The 20,574-nt window shown below is 47.1% G+C and overlaps 40 non-coding genes across 40 annotated transcripts; 19 read left to right on the forward strand and 21 right to left on the reverse strand.

Moving 5' to 3' along the window:
* Positions 1–160: 160 nt before the first annotated feature.
* Positions 161–232, reverse strand: trnap-ugg (transfer RNA proline (anticodon UGG)). The gene has a single exon. It is a non-coding gene; the product is annotated as a tRNA-Pro (tRNA).
* A 1,053-nt stretch (positions 233–1,285) lies between these two features.
* Positions 1,286–1,357, forward strand: trnap-agg (transfer RNA proline (anticodon AGG)). The gene has a single exon. It is a non-coding gene; the product is annotated as a tRNA-Pro (tRNA).
* A 454-nt stretch (positions 1,358–1,811) lies between these two features.
* trnag-gcc (transfer RNA glycine (anticodon GCC)) lies at positions 1,812–1,882 on the forward strand. Its single transcript has one exon. It is a non-coding gene; the product is annotated as a tRNA-Gly (tRNA).
* A 76-nt stretch (positions 1,883–1,958) lies between these two features.
* trnad-guc (transfer RNA aspartic acid (anticodon GUC)) lies at positions 1,959–2,030 on the reverse strand. Its single transcript has one exon. It is a non-coding gene; the product is annotated as a tRNA-Asp (tRNA).
* Positions 2,031–2,158: 128 nt separating this feature from the next.
* trnap-ugg (transfer RNA proline (anticodon UGG)) lies at positions 2,159–2,230 on the reverse strand. The gene has a single exon. It is a non-coding gene; the product is annotated as a tRNA-Pro (tRNA).
* A 1,038-nt stretch (positions 2,231–3,268) lies between these two features.
* trnap-agg (transfer RNA proline (anticodon AGG)) lies at positions 3,269–3,340 on the forward strand. The gene has a single exon. It is a non-coding gene; the product is annotated as a tRNA-Pro (tRNA).
* Positions 3,341–3,791: 451 nt separating this feature from the next.
* Positions 3,792–3,862, forward strand: trnag-gcc (transfer RNA glycine (anticodon GCC)). Its single transcript has one exon. It is a non-coding gene; the product is annotated as a tRNA-Gly (tRNA).
* Positions 3,863–3,938: 76 nt separating this feature from the next.
* trnad-guc (transfer RNA aspartic acid (anticodon GUC)) lies at positions 3,939–4,010 on the reverse strand. Its single transcript has one exon. It is a non-coding gene; the product is annotated as a tRNA-Asp (tRNA).
* A 128-nt stretch (positions 4,011–4,138) lies between these two features.
* trnap-ugg (transfer RNA proline (anticodon UGG)) lies at positions 4,139–4,210 on the reverse strand. The gene has a single exon. It is a non-coding gene; the product is annotated as a tRNA-Pro (tRNA).
* A 1,037-nt stretch (positions 4,211–5,247) lies between these two features.
* trnap-agg (transfer RNA proline (anticodon AGG)) lies at positions 5,248–5,319 on the forward strand. Its single transcript has one exon. It is a non-coding gene; the product is annotated as a tRNA-Pro (tRNA).
* A 599-nt stretch (positions 5,320–5,918) lies between these two features.
* trnad-guc (transfer RNA aspartic acid (anticodon GUC)) lies at positions 5,919–5,990 on the reverse strand. Its single transcript has one exon. It is a non-coding gene; the product is annotated as a tRNA-Asp (tRNA).
* A 128-nt stretch (positions 5,991–6,118) lies between these two features.
* Positions 6,119–6,190, reverse strand: trnap-ugg (transfer RNA proline (anticodon UGG)). The gene has a single exon. It is a non-coding gene; the product is annotated as a tRNA-Pro (tRNA).
* A 1,040-nt stretch (positions 6,191–7,230) lies between these two features.
* On the forward strand, positions 7,231–7,302 carry trnap-agg (transfer RNA proline (anticodon AGG)). The gene has a single exon. It is a non-coding gene; the product is annotated as a tRNA-Pro (tRNA).
* Positions 7,303–7,754: 452 nt separating this feature from the next.
* On the forward strand, positions 7,755–7,825 carry trnag-gcc (transfer RNA glycine (anticodon GCC)). The gene has a single exon. It is a non-coding gene; the product is annotated as a tRNA-Gly (tRNA).
* A 75-nt stretch (positions 7,826–7,900) lies between these two features.
* trnad-guc (transfer RNA aspartic acid (anticodon GUC)) lies at positions 7,901–7,972 on the reverse strand. Its single transcript has one exon. It is a non-coding gene; the product is annotated as a tRNA-Asp (tRNA).
* Positions 7,973–8,100: 128 nt separating this feature from the next.
* trnap-ugg (transfer RNA proline (anticodon UGG)) lies at positions 8,101–8,172 on the reverse strand. The gene has a single exon. It is a non-coding gene; the product is annotated as a tRNA-Pro (tRNA).
* A 1,041-nt stretch (positions 8,173–9,213) lies between these two features.
* On the forward strand, positions 9,214–9,285 carry trnap-agg (transfer RNA proline (anticodon AGG)). The gene has a single exon. It is a non-coding gene; the product is annotated as a tRNA-Pro (tRNA).
* A 452-nt stretch (positions 9,286–9,737) lies between these two features.
* Positions 9,738–9,808, forward strand: trnag-gcc (transfer RNA glycine (anticodon GCC)). Its single transcript has one exon. It is a non-coding gene; the product is annotated as a tRNA-Gly (tRNA).
* Positions 9,809–9,882: 74 nt separating this feature from the next.
* Positions 9,883–9,954, reverse strand: trnad-guc (transfer RNA aspartic acid (anticodon GUC)). Its single transcript has one exon. It is a non-coding gene; the product is annotated as a tRNA-Asp (tRNA).
* Positions 9,955–10,082: 128 nt separating this feature from the next.
* Positions 10,083–10,154, reverse strand: trnap-ugg (transfer RNA proline (anticodon UGG)). The gene has a single exon. It is a non-coding gene; the product is annotated as a tRNA-Pro (tRNA).
* Positions 10,155–11,193: 1,039 nt separating this feature from the next.
* Positions 11,194–11,265, forward strand: trnap-agg (transfer RNA proline (anticodon AGG)). The gene has a single exon. It is a non-coding gene; the product is annotated as a tRNA-Pro (tRNA).
* A 453-nt stretch (positions 11,266–11,718) lies between these two features.
* On the forward strand, positions 11,719–11,789 carry trnag-gcc (transfer RNA glycine (anticodon GCC)). The gene has a single exon. It is a non-coding gene; the product is annotated as a tRNA-Gly (tRNA).
* Positions 11,790–11,865: 76 nt separating this feature from the next.
* trnad-guc (transfer RNA aspartic acid (anticodon GUC)) lies at positions 11,866–11,937 on the reverse strand. Its single transcript has one exon. It is a non-coding gene; the product is annotated as a tRNA-Asp (tRNA).
* A 127-nt stretch (positions 11,938–12,064) lies between these two features.
* On the reverse strand, positions 12,065–12,136 carry trnap-ugg (transfer RNA proline (anticodon UGG)). The gene has a single exon. It is a non-coding gene; the product is annotated as a tRNA-Pro (tRNA).
* Positions 12,137–13,176: 1,040 nt separating this feature from the next.
* On the forward strand, positions 13,177–13,248 carry trnap-agg (transfer RNA proline (anticodon AGG)). The gene has a single exon. It is a non-coding gene; the product is annotated as a tRNA-Pro (tRNA).
* A 453-nt stretch (positions 13,249–13,701) lies between these two features.
* Positions 13,702–13,772, forward strand: trnag-gcc (transfer RNA glycine (anticodon GCC)). Its single transcript has one exon. It is a non-coding gene; the product is annotated as a tRNA-Gly (tRNA).
* Positions 13,773–13,849: 77 nt separating this feature from the next.
* Positions 13,850–13,921, reverse strand: trnad-guc (transfer RNA aspartic acid (anticodon GUC)). The gene has a single exon. It is a non-coding gene; the product is annotated as a tRNA-Asp (tRNA).
* A 127-nt stretch (positions 13,922–14,048) lies between these two features.
* On the reverse strand, positions 14,049–14,120 carry trnap-ugg (transfer RNA proline (anticodon UGG)). Its single transcript has one exon. It is a non-coding gene; the product is annotated as a tRNA-Pro (tRNA).
* Positions 14,121–15,160: 1,040 nt separating this feature from the next.
* Positions 15,161–15,232, forward strand: trnap-agg (transfer RNA proline (anticodon AGG)). Its single transcript has one exon. It is a non-coding gene; the product is annotated as a tRNA-Pro (tRNA).
* A 452-nt stretch (positions 15,233–15,684) lies between these two features.
* On the forward strand, positions 15,685–15,755 carry trnag-gcc (transfer RNA glycine (anticodon GCC)). The gene has a single exon. It is a non-coding gene; the product is annotated as a tRNA-Gly (tRNA).
* Positions 15,756–15,831: 76 nt separating this feature from the next.
* On the reverse strand, positions 15,832–15,903 carry trnad-guc (transfer RNA aspartic acid (anticodon GUC)). Its single transcript has one exon. It is a non-coding gene; the product is annotated as a tRNA-Asp (tRNA).
* Positions 15,904–16,030: 127 nt separating this feature from the next.
* On the reverse strand, positions 16,031–16,102 carry trnap-ugg (transfer RNA proline (anticodon UGG)). The gene has a single exon. It is a non-coding gene; the product is annotated as a tRNA-Pro (tRNA).
* A 1,040-nt stretch (positions 16,103–17,142) lies between these two features.
* Positions 17,143–17,214, forward strand: trnap-agg (transfer RNA proline (anticodon AGG)). The gene has a single exon. It is a non-coding gene; the product is annotated as a tRNA-Pro (tRNA).
* Positions 17,215–17,666: 452 nt separating this feature from the next.
* trnag-gcc (transfer RNA glycine (anticodon GCC)) lies at positions 17,667–17,737 on the forward strand. Its single transcript has one exon. It is a non-coding gene; the product is annotated as a tRNA-Gly (tRNA).
* A 76-nt stretch (positions 17,738–17,813) lies between these two features.
* Positions 17,814–17,885, reverse strand: trnad-guc (transfer RNA aspartic acid (anticodon GUC)). The gene has a single exon. It is a non-coding gene; the product is annotated as a tRNA-Asp (tRNA).
* A 127-nt stretch (positions 17,886–18,012) lies between these two features.
* Positions 18,013–18,084, reverse strand: trnap-ugg (transfer RNA proline (anticodon UGG)). Its single transcript has one exon. It is a non-coding gene; the product is annotated as a tRNA-Pro (tRNA).
* A 1,040-nt stretch (positions 18,085–19,124) lies between these two features.
* Positions 19,125–19,196, forward strand: trnap-agg (transfer RNA proline (anticodon AGG)). The gene has a single exon. It is a non-coding gene; the product is annotated as a tRNA-Pro (tRNA).
* A 452-nt stretch (positions 19,197–19,648) lies between these two features.
* Positions 19,649–19,719, forward strand: trnag-gcc (transfer RNA glycine (anticodon GCC)). Its single transcript has one exon. It is a non-coding gene; the product is annotated as a tRNA-Gly (tRNA).
* A 76-nt stretch (positions 19,720–19,795) lies between these two features.
* Positions 19,796–19,867, reverse strand: trnad-guc (transfer RNA aspartic acid (anticodon GUC)). Its single transcript has one exon. It is a non-coding gene; the product is annotated as a tRNA-Asp (tRNA).
* A 127-nt stretch (positions 19,868–19,994) lies between these two features.
* Positions 19,995–20,066, reverse strand: trnap-ugg (transfer RNA proline (anticodon UGG)). The gene has a single exon. It is a non-coding gene; the product is annotated as a tRNA-Pro (tRNA).
* Between the last annotated feature and the right edge of the window lie 508 nt (positions 20,067–20,574).

Genomic DNA, 20,574 nt, shown 5'->3' on the forward strand with positions numbered 1-20,574 from the left:
CACGCGGGGAACTGACCACTATACTAACGAGGAAGGCACACGCTCCCTGCCACTATGGCAACGCATTTAGTTGCAAAGCGTCTAAGTCAAAACTGCCTGCTGAGCTTAATGGTTTACGGATCGAAAACAGTATAGTACAAAACAATTAAAAAAAAAAAACGGGCTCGTCCGGGATTTGAACCCGGGACCTCTCGCACCCAAAGCGAGAATCATACCCCTAGACCAACGAGCCAGCTATCGGTTTTATCCGGCGGCCGACGCGTGATTCAGTCTCTGGCAGCAAAATAAGTGCAGCATGACCAGAGTCCCGTTCCGTCTGCCGGTGCGGAATGCTGCTGGCACCTCAGAGGAGGGGGGGCTTAATACTCGCCAACGCAACCTTCTTTATTTTTTGGCATTCTTATAGTGCTGCTTTTTTTTTTTTTTTTTTTTTTTTTTTTTTTTTTTTTTTTTTTTTTTAAATTCGCAGCACGAAAACTAGGATTCACATGTGTTTTCACGTAACACTTTTTCAATTCATTCATCTGGTCACAGTGTTTTACCGCTACAGCAGGACCCGGCAATGCTTTTAATGCAATCGGCATTAAAAGCTGCCACGTCAGTGGAGAACTGCACGAGTACTCTCGCTCTCATTTCAGACAAGGGGATTTGAATTGCCTTCTAGCCGCTCTCGCTCACGCCGGGCGCCGTGGCGTGTGTCTGTAATGCCAGCTACAGGGGCAGGTTGAGGCTGGCGGATCGCTTGAGCACGGGAGCTCTGTGCTGCAACTGGCTGTGCCGATCGGGAGTCCGCACTTAGCACGGCATCGACATGGCATTTCTGGGGGAGCTCGTGAATGCCAGGTCGTCTAAGGAGGGGTGAACCGGCCCAGGTCGGGAACGGAGCAGGTCAAAACCCCCGTGTCGCACCAGTAGTGGGACTGCTCCTGTGAGCGGATGTTGCAGTGCATCCTTTGCAAAACAACGAAACCCAGCCTCCTTTTTTTTCTATTTATTTTTTGAAGTACATGCTGACTAACTGATCCATTCCAAACATATCAAAACGAAATCCCACCTAAACTACTTTCCTCATTTATAGCGACCGCTTCTCGATGAACATAGAAATGCTAGCCGCCAGTTAAAGAAGTCAGACGGCCCAAACAGGCAACAGCACACAGCTCGGAGACACGGCAAAATTACAGTGGTCTCGACAGGTACACCCAATAGAAAAACGTCTCCCATCTAACAGAACAGCTAGGTCTGCACTTCTTTGGAAACTCGGGGGACCACAACAGTGGCAGGCGCTGGCTCGTTGGTCTAGGGGTATGATTCTCGCTTAGGGTGCGAGAGGTCCCGGGTTCAAATCCCGGACGAGCCCGTTTTTAATTCTTTTGTATTACACTTTTCCAATTACTATGCATTGCCGATACGCACGCTCAAATTCCATGAACAACAATATCACAGCGACCAAGGGCTGATTGCACAATGGTTAAACGAGGACTGCAGTCTTTGTTGAGTCTGCAAAGCAACTGCTTATGCATTAAACACAATTCTGACGTAACAGACTATAAAACCATTCAGCATCGAGTTTCTGTAGTTTATACAGCACTGTTTATTTTGGTAACGCATGTGCTTGTTTTTTTTTTTTTTTTTTTGGTATGTAGTTTAAAACAACCACAAAACTAGTGTAACAGATGGGCATTTTGTAGGTACAATTGTTTGTGTACATGTACAATCTAGCACTAGAACGGGTTAATTCATCTTTTCACACTGCACTAGATGCTGCTAATACATTACCTACCTCAAGCAAACCTCAAGCAAACGTCAAGCAAGCATTGGTGGTTCAGTGGTAGAATTCTCGCCTGCCACGCGGGAGGCCCGGGTTCGATTCCCGGCCAATGCAACCTTCTTTTTTACTTTATGTATACAATTACAGCCACACGCACCTGCCTTCAATCAGTAAAAAAAAAAAAAAAAATCTCCCCGTCGGGGAATTGAACCCCGGTCTCCCGCGTGACAGGCGGGGATACTGACCACTATACTAACGAGGAAGGCACACGCTCCCTGCCACTATGGCAACGCATTTAGTTGCAAAGCGTCTAAGTCAAAACTGCCTGCTGAGCTTAATGGTTTACGGATCGAAAACAGTATAGTACAAAACAATTAAAAAAAAAAAAACGGGCTCGTCCGGGATTTGAACCCGGGACCTCTCGCACCCAAAGCGAGAATCATACCCCTAGACCAACGAGCCAGCTTTCGGTTTTATCCGGCGGCCGACGCGTGATTCAGTCTCTGGCAGCAAAATAAGTGCAGCATGACCAGAGTCCCGTTCCGTCTGCCGGTGCGGAATGCTGCTGGCACCTCAGAGGAGGGGGGGGCTTAATACTCGCCAACGCAACCTTCTTTATTTTTTGGCATTCTTATAGTGCTGCTTTTTTTTTTTTTTTTTTTTTTTTTTTTTTTAAATTCGCAGCACGAAAACTAGGATTCACATGTGTTTCACGTAACACTTTTTCAATTCATTCATCTGGTCACAGTGTTTTACCGCTACAGCAGGACCCGGCAATGCTTTTAATGCAATCGGCATTAAAAGCTGCCACGTCAGTGGAGAACTGCACGAGTACTCTCGCTCTCATTTCAGACAAGGGGATTTGAATTGCCTTCTAGCCGCTCTCGCTCACGCCGGGCGCCGTGGCGTGTGTCTGTAATGCCAGCTACAGGGGCAGGTTGAGGCTGGCGGATCGCTTGAGCACGGGAGCTCTGTGCTGCAACTGGCTGTGCCGATCGGGAGTCCGCACTTAGCACGGCATCGACATGGCATTTCTGGGGGAGCTCGTGAATGCCAGGTCGTCTAAGGAGGGGGTGAACCGGCCCAGGTCGGGAACGGAGCAGGTCAAAACCCCCGTGTCGCACCAGTAGTGGGACTGCTCCTGTGAGCGGATGTTGCAGTGCATCCTTTGCAAAACAACGAAACCCAGCCTCCTTTTTTTTCTATTTATTTTTTGAAGTACATGCTGACTAACTGATCCATTCCAAACATATCAAAACGAAATCCCACCTAAACTACTTTCCTCATTTATAGCGACCGCTTCTCGATGAACATAGAAATGCTAGCCGCCAGTTAAAGAAGTCAGACGGCCCAAACAGGCAACAGCACACAGCTCGGAGACACGGCAAAATTACAGTGGTCTCGACAGGTACACCCAATAGAAAAACGTCTCCCATCTAACAGAACAGCTAGGTCTGCACTTCTTTGGAAACTCGGGGGACCACAACAGTGGCAGGCGCTGGCTCGTTGGTCTAGGGGTATGATTCTCGCTTAGGGTGCGAGAGGTCCCGGGTTCAAATCCCGGACGAGCCCGTTTTTAATTCTTTTGTATTACACTTTTCCAATTACTATGCATTGCCGATACGCACGCTCAAATTCCATGAACAACAATATCACAGCGACCAAGGGCTGATTGCACAATGGTTAAACGAGGACTGCAGTCTTTGTTGAGTCTGCAAAGCAACTGCTTATGCATTAAACACAATTCTGACGTAACAGACTATAAACCATTCAGCATCGAGTTTCTGTAGTTTATACAGCACTGTTTATTTTGGTAACGCATGTGCTTGTTTTTTTTTTTTTTTTTGGTATGTAGTTTAAAACAACCACAAAACTAGTGTAACAGATGGGCATTTTGTAGGTACAATTGTTTGTGTACATGTACAATCTAGCACTAGAACGGGTTAATTCATCTTTTCACACTGCACTAGATGCTGCTAATACATTACCTACCTCAAGCAAACCTCAAGCAAACGTCAAGCAAGCATTGGTGGTTCAGTGGTAGAATTCTCGCCTGCCACGCGGGAGGCCCGGGTTCGATTCCCGGCCAATGCAACCTTCTTTTTTACTTTATGTATACAATTACAGCCACACGCACCTGCCTTCAATCAGTAAAAAAAAAAAAAAAAATCTCCCCGTCGGGGAATTGAACCCCGGTCTCCCGCGTGACAGGCGGGGATACTGACCACTATACTAACGAGGAAGGCACACGCTCCCTGCCACTATGGCAACGCATTTAGTTGCAAAGCGTCTAAGTCAAAACTGCCTGCTGAGCTTAATGGTTTACGGATCGAAAACAGTATAGTACAAAACAATTAAAAAAAAAAAAACGGGCTCGTCCGGGATTTGAACCCGGGACCTCTCGCACCCAAAGCGAGAATCATACCCCTAGACCAACGAGCCAGCTTTCGGTTTTATCCGGCGGCCGACGCGTGATTCAGTCTCTGGCAGCAAAATAAGTGCAGCATGACCAGAGTCCCGTTCCGTCTGCCGGTGCGGAATGCTGCTGGCACCTCAGAGGAGGGGGGGCTTAATACTCGCCAACGCAACCTTCTTTATTTTTTGGCATTCTTATAGTGCTGCTTTTTTTTTTTTTTTTTTTTTTTTTTTTTTTAAATTCGCAGCACGAAAACTAGGATTCACATGTGTTTCACGTAACACTTTTTCAATTCATTCATCTGGTCACAGTGTTTTACCGCTACAGCAGGACCCGGCAATGCTTTTAATGCAATCGGCATTAAAAGCTGCCACGTCAGTGGAGAACTGCACGAGTACTCTCGCTCTCATTTCAGACAAGGGGATTTGAATTGCCTTCTAGCCGCTCTCGCTCACGCCGGGCGCCGTGGCGTGTGTCTGTAATGCCAGCTACAGGGGCAGGTTGAGGCTGGCGGATCGCTTGAGCACGGGAGCTCTGTGCTGCAACTGGCTGTGCCGATCGGGAGTCCGCACTTAGCACGGCATCGACATGGCATTTCTGGGGGAGCTCGTGAATGCCAGGTCGTCTAAGGAGGGGTGAACCGGCCCCAGGTCGGGAACGGAGCAGGTCAAAACCCCCGTGTCGCACCAGTAGTGGGACTGCTCCTGTGAGCGGATGTTGCAGTGCATCCTTTGCAAAACAACGAAACCCAGCCTCCTTTTTTTTCTATTTATTTTTTGAAGTACATGCTGACTAACTGATCCATTCCAAACATATCAAAACGAAATCCCACCTAAACTACTTTCCTCATTTATAGCGACCGCTTCTCGATGAACATAGAAATGCTAGCCGCCAGTTAAAGAAGTCAGACGGCCCAAACAGGCAACAGCACACAGCTCGGAGACACGGCAAAATTACAGTGGTCTCGACAGGTACACCCAATAGAAAAACGTCTCCCATCTAACAGAACAGCTAGGTCTGCACTTCTTTGGAAACTCGGGGGACCACAACAGTGGCAGGCGCTGGCTCGTTGGTCTAGGGGTATGATTCTCGCTTAGGGTGCGAGAGGTCCCGGGTTCAAATCCCGGACGAGCCCGTTTTTAATTCTTTTGTATTACACTTTTCCAATTACTATGCATTGCCGATACGCACGCTCAAATTCCATGAACAACAATATCACAGCGACCAAGGGCTGATTGCACAATGGTTAAACGAGGACTGCAGTCTTTGTTGAGTCTGCAAAGCAACTGCTTATGCATTAAACACAATTCTGACGTAACAGACTATAAAACCATTCAGCATCGAGTTTCTGTAGTTTATACAGCACTGTTTATTTTGGTAACGCATGTGCTTGTTTTTTTTTTTTTTTTTTGGTATGTAGTTTAAAACAACCACAAAACTAGTGTAACAGATGGGCATTTTGTAGGTACAATTGTTTGTGTACATGTACAATCTAGCACTAGAACGGGTTAATTCATCTTTTCACACTGCACTAGATGCTGCTAATACATTACCTACCTCAAGCAAACCTCAAGCAAACGTCAAGCAAGCATTGGTGTTCAGTGGTAGAATTCTCGCCTGCCCACGCGGGAGGCCCGGGTTCGATTCCCGGCCAATGCAACCTTCTTTTTTACTTTATGTATACAATTACAGCCACACGCACCTGCCTTCAATCAGTAAAAAAAAAAAAAAAATCTCCCCGTCGGGGAATTGAACCCCGGTCTCCCGCGTGACAGGCGGGGATACTGACCACTATACTAACGAGGAAGGCACACGCTCCCTGCCACTATGGCAACGCATTTAGTTGCAAAGCGTCTAAGTCAAAACTGCCTGCTGAGCTTAATGGTTTACGGATCGAAAACAGTATAGTACAAAACAATTAAAAAAAAAAAAACGGGCTCGTCCGGGATTTGAACCCGGGACCTCTCGCACCCAAAGCGAGAATCATACCCCTAGACCAACGAGCCAGCTTTCGGTTTTATCCGGCGGCCGACGCGTGATTCAGTCTCTGGCAGCAAAATAAGTGCAGCATGACCAGAGTCCCGTTCCGTCTGCCGGTGCGGAATGCTGCTGGCACCTCAGAGGAGGGGGGGCTTAATACTCGCCAACGCAACCTTCTTTATTTTTTGGCATTCTTATAGTGCTGCTTTTTTTTTTTTTTTTTTTTTTTTTTTTTTTTTTAAATTCGCAGCACGAAAACTAGGATTCACATGTGTTTCACGTAACACTTTTTCAATTCATTCATCTGGTCACAGTGTTTTACCGCTACAGCAGGACCCCGGCAATGCTTTTAATGCAATCGGCATTAAAAGCTGCCACGTCAGTGGAGAACTGCACGAGTACTCTCGCTCTCATTTCAGACAAGGGGATTTGAATTGCCTTCTAGCCGCTCTCGCTCACGCCGGGCGCCGTGGCGTGTGTCTGTAATGCCAGCTACAGGGGCAGGTTGAGGCTGGCGGATCGCTTGAGCACGGGAGCTCTGTGCTGCAACTGGCTGTGCCGATCGGGAGTCCGCACTTAGCACGGCATCGACATGGCATTTCTGGGGGAGCTCGTGAATGCCAGGTCGTCTAAGGAGGGGTGAACCGGCCCAGGTCGGGAACGGAGCAGGTCAAAACCCCCGTGTCGCACCAGTAGTGGGACTGCTCCTGTGAGCGGATGTTGCAGTGCATCCTTTGCAAAACAACGAAACCCAGCCTCCTTTTTTTTCTATTTATTTTTTGAAGTACATGCTGACTAACTGATCCATTCCAAACATATCAAAACGAAATCCCACCTAAACTACTTTCCTCATTTATAGCGACCGCTTCTCGATGAACATAGAAATGCTAGCCGCCAGTTAAAGAAGTCAGACGGCCCAAACAGGCAACAGCACACAGCTCGGAGACACGGCAAAATTACAGTGGTCTCGACAGGTACACCCAATAGAAAAACGTCTCCCATCTAACAGAACAGCTAGGTCTGCACTTCTTTGGAAACTCGGGGGACCACAACAGTGGCAGGCGCTGGCTCGTTGGTCTAGGGGTATGATTCTCGCTTAGGGTGCGAGAGGTCCCGGGTTCAAATCCCGGACGAGCCCGTTTTTAATTCTTTTGTATTACACTTTTCCAATTACTATGCATTGCCGATACGCACGCTCAAATTCCATGAACAACAATATCACAGCGACCAAGGGCTGATTGCACAATGGTTAAACGAGGACTGCAGTCTTTGTTGAGTCTGCAAAGCAACTGCTTATGCATTAAACACAATTCTGACGTAACAGACTATAAAACCATTCAGCATCGAGTTTCTGTAGTTTATACAGCACTGTTTATTTTGGTAACGCATGTGCTTGTTTTTTTTTTTTTTTTTGGTATGTAGTTTAAAACAACCACAAAACTAGTGTAACAGATGGGCATTTTGTAGGTACAATTGTTTGTGTACATGTACAATCTAGCACTAGAACGGGTTAATTCATCTTTTCACACTGCACTAGATGCTGCTAATACATTACCTACCTCAAGCAAACCTCAAGCAAACGTCAAGCAAGCATTGGTGGTTCAGTGGTAGAATTCTCGCCTGCCACGCGGGAGGCCCGGGTTCGATTCCCGGCCAATGCAACCTTCTTTTTTACTTTATGTATACAATTACAGCCACACGCACCTGCCTTCAATCAGTAAAAAAAAAAAAAAAATCTCCCCGTCGGGGAATTGAACCCCGGTCTCCCGCGTGACAGGCGGGGATACTGACCACTATACTAACGAGGAAGGCACACGCTCCCTGCCACTATGGCAACGCATTTAGTTGCAAAGCGTCTAAGTCAAAACTGCCTGCTGAGCTTAATGGTTTACGGATCGAAAACAGTATAGTACAAAACAATTAAAAAAAAAAAAACGGGCTCGTCCGGGATTTGAACCCGGGACCTCTCGCACCCAAAGCGAGAATCATACCCCTAGACCAACGAGCCAGCTTTCGGTTTTATCCGGCGGCCGACGCGTGATTCAGTCTCTGGCAGCAAAATAAGTGCAGCATGACCAGAGTCCCGTTCCGTCTGCCGGTGCGGAATGCTGCTGGCACCTCAGAGGAGGGGGGGCTTAATACTCGCCAACGCAACCTTCTTTATTTTTTGGCATTCTTATAGTGCTGCTTTTTTTTTTTTTTTTTTTTTTTTTTTTTTTTTTTTAAATTCGCAGCACGAAAACTAGGATTCACATGTGTTTCACGTAACACTTTTTCAATTCATTCATCTGGTCACAGTGTTTTACCGCTACAGCAGGACCCGGCAATGCTTTTAATGCAATCGGCATTAAAAGCTGCCACGTCAGTGGAGAACTGCACGAGTACTCTCGCTCTCATTTCAGACAAGGGGATTTGAATTGCCTTCTAGCCGCTCTCGCTCACGCCGGGCGCCGTGGCGTGTGTCTGTAATGCCAGCTACAGGGGCAGGTTGAGGCTGGCGGATCGCTTGAGCACGGGAGCTCTGTGCTGCAACTGGCTGTGCCGATCGGGAGTCCGCACTTAGCACGGCATCGACATGGCATTTCTGGGGGAGCTCGTGAATGCCAGGTCGTCTAAGGAGGGGTGAACCGGCCCAGGTCGGGAACGGAGCAGGTCAAAACCCCCGTGTCGCACCAGTAGTGGGACTGCTCCTGTGAGCGGATGTTGCAGTGCATCCTTTGCAAAACAACGAAACCCAGCCTCCTTTTTTTTCTATTTATTTTTTGAAGTACATGCTGACTAACTGATCCATTCCAAACATATCAAAACGAAATCCCACCTAAACTACTTTCCTCATTTATAGCGACCGCTTCTCGATGAACATAGAAATGCTAGCCGCCAGTTAAAGAAGTCAGACGGCCCAAACAGGCAACAGCACACAGCTCGGAGACACGGCAAAATTACAGTGGTCTCGACAGGTACACCCAATAGAAAAACGTCTCCCATCTAACAGAACAGCTAGGTCTGCACTTCTTTGGAAACTCGGGGGACCACAACAGTGGCAGGCGCTGGCTCGTTGGTCTAGGGGTATGATTCTCGCTTAGGGTGCGAGAGGTCCCGGGTTCAAATCCCGGACGAGCCCGTTTTTAATTCTTTTGTATTACACTTTTCCAATTACTATGCATTGCCGATACGCACGCTCAAATTCCATGAACAACAATATCACAGCGACCAAGGGCTGATTGCACAATGGTTAAACGAGGACTGCAGTCTTTGTTGAGTCTGCAAAGCAACTGCTTATGCATTAAACACAATTCTGACGTAACAGACTATAAAACCATTCAGCATCGAGTTTCTGTAGTTTATACAGCACTGTTTATTTTGGTAACGCATGTGCTTGTTTTTTTTTTTTTTTTTGGTATGTAGTTTAAAACAACCACAAAACTAGTGTAACAGATGGGCATTTTGTAGGTACAATTGTTTGTGTACATGTACAATCTAGCACTAGAACGGGTTAATTCATCTTTTCACACTGCACTAGATGCTGCTAATACATTACCTACCTCAAGCAAACCTCAAGCAAACGTCAAGCAAGCATTGGTGGTTCAGTGGTAGAATTCTCGCCTGCCACGCGGGAGGCCCGGGTTCGATTCCCGGCCAATGCAACCTTCTTTTTTACTTTATGTATACAATTACAGCCACACGCACCTGCCTTCAATCAGTAAAAAAAAAAAAAAATCTCCCCGTCGGGGAATTGAACCCCGGTCTCCCGCGTGACAGGCGGGGATACTGACCACTATACTAACGAGGAAGGCACACGCTCCCTGCCACTATGGCAACGCATTTAGTTGCAAAGCGTCTAAGTCAAAACTGCCTGCTGAGCTTAATGGTTTACGGATCGAAAACAGTATAGTACAAAACAATTAAAAAAAAAAAAACGGGCTCGTCCGGGATTTGAACCCGGGACCTCTCGCACCCAAAGCGAGAATCATACCCCTAGACCAACGAGCCAGCTTTCGGTTTTATCCGGCGGCCGACGCGTGATTCAGTCTCTGGCAGCAAAATAAGTGCAGCATGACCAGAGTCCCGTTCCGTCTGCCGGTGCGGAATGCTGCTGGCACCTCAGAGGAGGGGGGGCTTAATACTCGCCAACGCAACCTTCTTTATTTTTTGGCATTCTTATAGTGCTGCTTTTTTTTTTTTTTTTTTTTTTTTTTTTTTTTTTAAATTCGCAGCACGAAAACTAGGATTCACATGTGTTTCACGTAACACTTTTTCAATTCATTCATCTGGTCACAGTGTTTTACCGCTACAGCAGGACCCGGCAATGCTTTTAATGCAATCGGCATTAAAAGCTGCCACGTCAGTGGAGAACTGTACGAGTACTCTCGCTCTCATTTCAGACAAGGGGATTTGAATTGCCTTCTAGCCGCTCTCGCTCACGCCGGGCGCCGTGGCGTGTGTCTGTAATGCCAGCTACAGGGGCAGGTTGAGGCTGGCGGATCGCTTGAGCACGGGAGCTCTGTGCTGCAACTAGCTGTGCCGATCGGGAGTCCGCACTTAGCACGGCATCGACATGGCATTTCTGGGGGAGCTCGTGAATGCCAGGTCGTCTAAGGAGGGGTGAACCGGCCCAGGTCGGGAACGGAGCAGGTCAAAACCCCCGTGTCGCACCAGTAGTGGGACTGCTCCTGTGAGCGGATGTTGCAGTGCATCCTTTGCAAAACAACGAAACCCAGCCTCCTTTTTTTTCTATTTATTTTTTGAAGTACATGCTGACTAACTGATCCATTCCAAACATATCAAAACGAAATCCCACCTAAACTACTTTCCTCATTTATAGCGACCGCTTCTCGATGAACATAGAAATGCTAGCCGCCAGTTAAAGAAGTCAGACGGCCCAAACAGGCAACAGCACACAGCTCGGAGACACTGCAAAATTACAGTGGTCTCGACAGGTACACCCAATAGAAAAACGTCTCCCATCTAACAGAACAGCTAGGTCTGCACTTCTTTGGAAACTCGGGGGACCACAACAGTGGCAGGCGCTGGCTCGTTGGTCTAGGGGTATGATTCTCGCTTAGGGTGCGAGAGGTCCCGGGTTCAAATCCCGGACGAGCCCATTTTTAATTCTTTTGTATTACACTTTTCCAATTACTATGCATTGCCGATACGCACGCTCAAATTCCATGAACAACAATATCACAGCGACCAAGGGCTGATTGCACAATGGTTAAACGAGGACTGCAGTCTTTGTTGAGTCTGCAAAGCAACTGCTTATGCATTAAACACAATTCTGACGTAACAGACTATAAAACCATTCAGCATCGAGTTTCTGTAGTTTATACAGCACTGTTTATTTTGGTAACGCATGTGCTTGTTTTTTTTTTTTTTTTTTGGTATGTAGTTTAAAACAACCACAAAACTAGTGTAACAGATGGGCATTTTGTAGGTACAATTGTTTGTGTACATGTACAATCTAGCACTAGAACGGGTTAATTCATCTTTTCACACTGCACTAGATGCTGCTAATACATTACCTACCTCAAGCAAACCTCAAGCAAACGTCAAGCAAGCATTGGTGGTTCAGTGGTAGAATTCTCGCCTGCCACGCGGGAGGCCCGGGTTCGATTCCCGGCCAATGCAACCTTCTTTTTTACTTTATGTATACAATTACAGCCACACGCACCTGCCTTCAATCAGTAAAAAAAAAAAAAAAAATCTCCCCGTCGGGGAATTGAACCCCGGTCTCCCGCGTGACAGGCGGGGATACTGACCACTATACTAACGAGGAAGGCACACGCTCCCTGCCACTATGGCAACGCATTTAGTTGCAAAGCGTCTAAGTCAAAACTGCCTGCTGAGCTTAATGGTTTACGGATCGAAAACAGTATAGTACAAAACAATTAAAAAAAAAAAACGGGCTCGTCCGGGATTTGAACCCGGGACCTCTCGCACCCAAAGCGAGAATCATACCCCTAGACCAACGAGCCAGCTTTCGGTTTTATCCGGCGGCCGACGCGTGATTCAGTCTCTGGCAGCAAAATAAGTGCAGCATGACCAGAGTCCCGTTCCGTCTGCCGGTGCGGAATGCTGCTGGCACCTCAGAGGAGGGGGGGCTTAATACTCGCCAACGCAACCTTCTTTATTTTTTGGCATTCTTATAGTGCTGCTTTTTTTTTTTTTTTTTTTTTTTTTTTTTTTTTTTTAATTCGCAGCACGAAAACTAGGATTCACATGTGTTTCACGTAACACTTTTTCAATTCATTCATCTGGTCACAGTGTTTTACCGCTACAGCAGGACCCGGCAATGCTTTTAATGCAATCGGCATTAAAAGCTGCCACGTCAGTGGAGAACTGTACGAGTACTCTCGCTCTCATTTCAGACAAGGGGATTTGAATTGCCTTCTAGCCGCTCTCGCTCACGCCGGGCGCCGTGGCGTGTGTCTGTAATGCCAGCTACAGGGGCAGGTTGAGGCTGGCGGATCGCTTGAGCACGGGAGCTCTGTGCTGCAACTAGCTGTGCCGATCGGGAGTCCGCACTTAGCACGGCATCGACATGGCATTTCTGGGGGAGCTCGTGAATGCCAGGTCGTCTAAGGAGGGGTGAACCGGCCCAGGTCGGGAACGGAGCAGGTCAAAACCCCCGTGTCGCACCAGTAGTGGGACTGCTCCTGTGAGCGGATGTTGCAGTGCATCCTTTGCAAAACAACGAAACCCAGCCTCCTTTTTTTTCTATTTATTTTTTGAAGTACATGCTGACTAACTGATCCATTCCAAACATATCAAAACGAAATCCCACCTAAACTACTTTCCTCATTTATAGCGACCGCTTCTCGATGAACATAGAAATGCTAGCCGCCAGTTAAAGAAGTCAGACGGCCCAAACAGGCAACAGCACACAGCTCGGAGACACGGCAAAATTACAGTGGTCTCGACAGGTACACCCAATAGAAAAACGTCTCCCATCTAACAGAACAGCTAGGTCTGCACTTCTTTGGAAACTCGGGGGACCACAACAGTGGCAGGCGCTGGCTCGTTGGTCTAGGGGTATGATTCTCGCTTAGGGTGCGAGAGGTCCCGGGTTCAAATCCCGGACGAGCCCATTTTTAATTCTTTTGTATTACACTTTTCCAATTACTATGCATTGCCGATACGCACGCTCAAATTCCATGAACAACAATATCACAGCGACCAAGGGCTGATTGCACAATGGTTAAACGAGGACTGCAGTCTTTGTTGAGTCTGCAAAGCAACTGCTTATGCATTAAACACAATTCTGACGTAACAGACTATAAAACCATTCAGCATCGAGTTTCTGTAGTTTATACAGCACTGTTTATTTTGGTAACGCATGTGCTTGTTTTTTTTTTTTTTTTTTGGTATGTAGTTTAAAACAACCACAAAACTAGTGTAACAGATGGGCATTTTGTAGGTACAATTGTTTGTGTACATGTACAATCTAGCACTAGAACGGGTTAATTCATCTTTTCACACTGCACTAGATGCTGCTAATACATTACCTACCTCAAGCAAACCTCAAGCAAACGTCAAGCAAGCATTGGTGGTTCAGTGGTAGAATTCTCGCCTGCCACGCGGGAGGCCCGGGTTCGATTCCCGGCCAATGCAACCTTCTTTTTTACTTTATGTATACAATTACAGCCACACGCACCTGCCTTCAATCAGTAAAAAAAAAAAAAAAAAATCTCCCCGTCGGGGAATTGAACCCCGGTCTCCCGCGTGACAGGCGGGGATACTGACCACTATACTAACGAGGAAGGCACACGCTCCCTGCCACTATGGCAACGCATTTAGTTGCAAAGCGTCTAAGTCAAAACTGCCTGCTGAGCTTAATGGTTTACGGATCGAAAACAGTATAGTACAAAACAATTAAAAAAAAAAAACGGGCTCGTCCGGGATTTGAACCCGGGACCTCTCGCACCCAAAGCGAGAATCATACCCCTAGACCAACGAGCCAGCTTTCGGTTTTATCCGGCGGCCGACGCGTGATTCAGTCTCTGGCAGCAAAATAAGTGCAGCATGACCAGAGTCCCGTTCCGTCTGCCGGTGCGGAATGCTGCTGGCACCTCAGAGGAGGGGGGGCTTAATACTCGCCAACGCAACCTTCTTTATTTTTTGGCATTCTTATAGTGCTGCTTTTTTTTTTTTTTTTTTTTTTTTTTTTTTTTTTTTAATTCGCAGCACGAAAACTAGGATTCACATGTGTTTCACGTAACACTTTTTCAATTCATTCATCTGGTCACAGTGTTTTACCGCTACAGCAGGACCCGGCAATGCTTTTAATGCAATCGGCATTAAAAGCTGCCACGTCAGTGGAGAACTGTACGAGTACTCTCGCTCTCATTTCAGACAAGGGGATTTGAATTGCCTTCTAGCCGCTCTCGCTCACGCCGGGCGCCGTGGCGTGTGTCTGTAATGCCAGCTACAGGGGCAGGTTGAGGCTGGCGGATCGCTTGAGCACGGGAGCTCTGTGCTGCAACTAGCTGTGCCGATCGGGAGTCCGCACTTAGCACGGCATCGACATGGCATTTCTGGGGGAGCTCGTGAATGCCAGGTCGTCTAAGGAGGGGTGAACCGGCCCAGGTCGGGAACGGAGCAGGTCAAAACCCCCGTGTCGCACCAGTAGTGGGACTGCTCCTGTGAGCGGATGTTGCAGTGCATCCTTTGCAAAACAACGAAACCCAGCCTCCTTTTTTTTCTATTTATTTTTTGAAGTACATGCTGACTAACTGATCCATTCCAAACATATCAAAACGAAATCCCACCTAAACTACTTTCCTCATTTATAGCGACCGCTTCTCGATGAACATAGAAATGCTAGCCGCCAGTTAAAGAAGTCAGACGGCCCAAACAGGCAACAGCACACAGCTCGGAGACACGGCAAAATTACAGTGGTCTCGACAGGTACACCCAATAGAAAAACGTCTCCCATCTAACAGAACAGCTAGGTCTGCACTTCTTTGGAAACTCGGGGGACCACAACAGTGGCAGGCGCTGGCTCGTTGGTCTAGGGGTATGATTCTCGCTTAGGGTGCGAGAGGTCCCGGGTTCAAATCCCGGACGAGCCCATTTTTAATTCTTTTGTATTACACTTTTCCAATTACTATGCATTGCCGATACGCACGCTCAAATTCCATGAACAACAATATCACAGCGACCAAGGGCTGATTGCACAATGGTTAAACGAGGACTGCAGTCTTTGTTGAGTCTGCAAAGCAACTGCTTATGCATTAAACACAATTCTGACGTAACAGACTATAAAACCATTCAGCATCGAGTTTCTGTAGTTTATACAGCACTGTTTATTTTGGTAACGCATGTGCTTGTTTTTTTTTTTTTTTTTGGTATGTAGTTTAAAACAACCACAAAACTAGTGTAACAGATGGGCATTTTGTAGGTACAATTGTTTGTGTACATGTACAATCTAGCACTAGAACGGGTTAATTCATCTTTTCACACTGCACTAGATGCTGCTAATACATTACCTACCTCAAGCAAACCTCAAGCAAACGTCAAGCAAGCATTGGTGGTTCAGTGGTAGAATTCTCGCCTGCCACGCGGGAGGCCCGGGTTCGATTCCCGGCCAATGCAACCTTCTTTTTTACTTTATGTATACAATTACAGCCACACGCACCTGCCTTCAATCAGTAAAAAAAAAAAAAAAAATCTCCCCGTCGGGGAATTGAACCCCGGTCTCCCGCGTGACAGGCGGGGATACTGACCACTATACTAACGAGGAAGGCACACGCTCCCTGCCACTATGGCAACGCATTTAGTTGCAAAGCGTCTAAGTCAAAACTGCCTGCTGAGCTTAATGGTTTACGGATCGAAAACAGTATAGTACAAAACAATTAAAAAAAAAAAACGGGCTCGTCCGGGATTTGAACCCGGGACCTCTCGCACCCAAAGCGAGAATCATACCCCTAGACCAACGAGCCAGCTTTCGGTTTTATCCGGCGGCCGACGCGTGATTCAGTCTCTGGCAGCAAAATAAGTGCAGCATGACCAGAGTCCCGTTCCGTCTGCCGGTGCGGAATGCTGCTGGCACCTCAGAGGAGGGGGGGCTTAATACTCGCCAACGCAACCTTCTTTATTTTTTGGCATTCTTATAGTGCTGCTTTTTTTTTTTTTTTTTTTTTTTTTTTTTTTTTTTTAATTCGCAGCACGAAAACTAGGATTCACATGTGTTTCACGTAACACTTTTTCAATTCATTCATCTGGTCACAGTGTTTTACCGCTACAGCAGGACCCGGCAATGCTTTTAATGCAATCGGCATTAAAAGCTGCCACGTCAGTGGAGAACTGTACGAGTACTCTCGCTCTCATTTCAGACAAGGGGATTTGAATTGCCTTCTAGCCGCTCTCGCTCACGCCGGGCGCCGTGGCGTGTGTCTGTAATGCCAGCTACAGGGGCAGGTTGAGGCTGGCGGATCGCTTGAGCACGGGAGCTCTGTGCTGCAACTAGCTGTGCCGATCGGGAGTCCGCACTTAGCACGGCATCGACATGGCATTTCTGGGGGAGCTCGTGAATGCCAGGTCGTCTAAGGAGGGGTGAACCGGCCCAGGTCGGGAACGGAGCAGGTCAAAACCCCCGTGTCGCACCAGTAGTGGGACTGCTCCTGTGAGCGGATGTTGCAGTGCATCCTTTGCAAAACAACGAAACCCAGCCTCCTTTTTTTTCTATTTATTTTTTGAAGTACATGCTGACTAACTGATCCATTCCAAACATATCAAAACGAAATCCCACCTAAACTACTTTCCTCATTTATAGCGACCGCTTCTCGATGAACATAGAAATGCTAGCCGCCAGTTAAAGAAGTCAGACGGCCCAAACAGGCAACAGCACACAGCTCGGAGACACGGCAAAATTACAGTGGTCTCGACAGGTACACCCAATAGAAAAACGTCTCCCATCTAACAGAACAGCTAGGTCTGCACTTCTTTGGAAACTCGGGGGACCACAACAGTGGCAGGCGCTGGCTCGTTGGTCTAGGGGTATGATTCTCGCTTAGGGTGCGAGAGGTCCCGGGTTCAAATCCCGGACGAGCCCATTTTTAATTCTTTTGTATTACACTTTTCCAATTACTATGCATTGCCGATACGCACGCTCAAATTCCATGAACAACAATATCACAGCGACCAAGGGCTGATTGCACAATGGTTAAACGAGGACTGCAGTCTTTGTTGAGTCTGCAAAGCAACTGCTTATGCATTAAACACAATTCTGACGTAACAGACTATAAAACCATTCAGCATCGAGTTTCTGTAGTTTATACAGCACTGTTTATTTTGGTAACGCATGTGCTTGTTTTTTTTTTTTTTTTTGGTATGTAGTTTAAAACAACCACAAAACTAGTGTAACAGATGGGCATTTTGTAGGTACAATTGTTTGTGTACATGTACAATCTAGCACTAGAACGGGTTAATTCATCTTTTCACACTGCACTAGATGCTGCTAATACATTACCTACCTCAAGCAAACCTCAAGCAAACGTCAAGCAAGCATTGGTGGTTCAGTGGTAGAATTCTCGCCTGCCACGCGGGAGGCCCGGGTTCGATTCCCGGCCAATGCAACCTTCTTTTTTACTTTATGTATACAATTACAGCCACACGCACCTGCCTTCAATCAGTAAAAAAAAAAAAAAAAATCTCCCCGTCGGGGAATTGAACCCCGGTCTCCCGCGTGACAGGCGGGGATACTGACCACTATACTAACGAGGAAGGCACACGCTCCCTGCCACTATGGCAACGCATTTAGTTGCAAAGCGTCTAAGTCAAAACTGCCTGCTGAGCTTAATGGTTTACGGATCGAAAACAGTATAGTACAAAACAATTAAAAAAAAAAAACGGGCTCGTCCGGGATTTGAACCCGGGACCTCTCGCACCCAAAGCGAGAATCATACCCCTAGACCAACGAGCCAGCTTTCGGTTTTATCCGGCGGCCGACGCGTGATTCAGTCTCTGGCAGCAAAATAAGTGCAGCATGACCAGAGTCCCGTTCCGTCTGCCGGTGCGGAATGCTGCTGGCACCTCAGAGGAGGGGGGGCTTAATACTCGCCAACGCAACCTTCTTTATTTTTTGGCATTCTTATAGTGCTGCTTTTTTTTTTTTTTTTTTTTTTTTTTTTTTTTTTTTAATTCGCAGCACGAAAACTAGGATTCACATGTGTTTCACGTAACACTTTTTCAATTCATTCATCTGGTCACAGTGTTTTACCGCTACAGCAGGACCCGGCAATGCTTTTAATGCAATCGGCATTAAAAGCTGCCACGTCAGTGGAGAACTGTACGAGTACTCTCGCTCTCATTTCAGACAAGGGGATTTGAATTGCCTTCTAGCCGCTCTCGCTCACGCCGGGCGCCGTGGCGTGTGTCTGTAATGCCAGCTACAGGGGCAGGTTGAGGCTGGCGGATCGCTTGAGCACGGGAGCTCTGTGCTGCAACTAGCTGTGCCGATCGGGAGTCCGCACTTAGCACGGCATCGACATGGCATTTCTGGGGGAGCTCGTGAATGCCAGGTCGTCTAAGGAGGGGTGAACCGGCCCAGGTCGGGAACGGAGCAGGTCAAAACCCCCGTGTCGCACCAGTAGTGGGACTGCTCCTGTGAGCGGATGTTGCAGTGCATCCTTTGCAAAACAACGAAACCCAGCCTCCTTTTTTTTCTATTTATTTTTTGAAGTACATGCTGACTAACTGATCCATTCCAAACATATCAAAACGAAATCCCACCTAAACTACTTTCCTCATTTATAGCGACCGCTTCTCGATGAACATAGAAATGCTAGCCGCCAGTTAAAGAAGTCAGACGGCCCAAACAGGCAACAGCACACAGCTCGGAGACACGGCAAAATTACAGTGGTCTCGACAGGTACACCCAATAGAAAAACGTCTCCCATCTAACAGAACAGCTAGGTCTGCACTTCTTTGGAAACTCGGGGGACCACAACAGTGGCAGGCGCTGGCTCGTTGGTCTAGGGGTATGATTCTCGCTTAGGGTGCGAGAGGTCCCGGGTTCAAATCCCGGACGAGCCCATTTTTAATTCTTTTGTATTACACTTTTCCAATTACTATGCATTGCCGATACGCACGCTCAAATTCCATGAACAACAATATCACAGCGACCAAGGGCTGATTGCACAATGGTTAAACGAGGACTGCAGTCTTTGTTGAGTCTGCAAAGCAACTGCTTATGCATTAAACACAATTCTGACGTAACAGACTATAAAACCATTCAGCATCGAGTTTCTGTAGTTTATACAGCACTGTTTATTTTGGTAACGCATGTGCTTGTTTTTTTTTTTTTTTTTGGTATGTAGTTTAAAACAACCACAAAACTAGTGTAACAGATGGGCATTTTGTAGGTACAATTGTTTGTGTACATGTACAATCTAGCACTAGAACGGGTTAATTCATCTTTTCACACTGCACTAGATGCTGCTAATACATTACCTACCTCAAGCAAACCTCAAGCAAACGTCAAGCAAGCATTGGTGGTTCAGTGGTAGAATTCTCGCCTGCCACGCGGGAGGCCCGGGTTCGATTCCCGGCCAATGCAACCTTCTTTTTTACTTTATGTATACAATTACAGCCACACGCACCTGCCTTCAATCAGTAAAAAAAAAAAAAAAAATCTCCCCGTCGGGGAATTGAACCCCGGTCTCCCGCGTGACAGGCGGGGATACTGACCACTATACTAACGAGGAAGGCACACGCTCCCTGCCACTATGGCAACGCATTTAGTTGCAAAGCGTCTAAGTCAAAACTGCCTGCTGAGCTTAATGGTTTACGGATCGAAAACAGTATAGTACAAAACAATTAAAAAAAAAAAACGGGCTCGTCCGGGATTTGAACCCGGGACCTCTCGCACCCAAAGCGAGAATCATACCCCTAGACCAACGAGCCAGCTTTCGGTTTTATCCGGCGGCCGACGCGTGATTCAGTCTCTGGCAGCAAAATAAGTGCAGCATGACCAGAGTCCCGTTCCGTCTGCCGGTGCGGAATGCTGCTGGCACCTCAGAGGAGGGGGGGCTTAATACTCGCCAACGCAACCTTCTTTATTTTTTGGCATTCTTATAGTGCTGCTTTTTTTTTTTTTTTTTTTTTTTTTTTTTTTTTTTTTTAATTCGCAGCACGAAAACTAGGATTCACATGTGTTTCACGTAACACTTTTTCAATTCATTCATCTGGTCACAGTGTTTTACCGCTACAGCAGGACCCGGCAATGCTTTTAATGCAATCGGCATTAAAAGCTGCCACGTCAGTGGAGAACTGCACGAGTACTCTCGCTCTCATTTCAGACAAGGGGATTTGAATTGCCTTCTAGCCGCTCTCGCTCACGCCGGGCGCCGTGGCGTGTGTCTGTAATGCCAGCTACAGGGGCAGGTTGAGGCTGGCGGATCGCTTGAGCACG

Source organism: Acipenser ruthenus, unplaced genomic scaffold, assembly GCF_902713425.1.
Source record: "Acipenser ruthenus unplaced genomic scaffold, fAciRut3.2 maternal haplotype, whole genome shotgun sequence".
NCBI lineage: Eukaryota > Metazoa > Chordata > Actinopteri > Acipenseriformes > Acipenseridae > Acipenser > Acipenser ruthenus.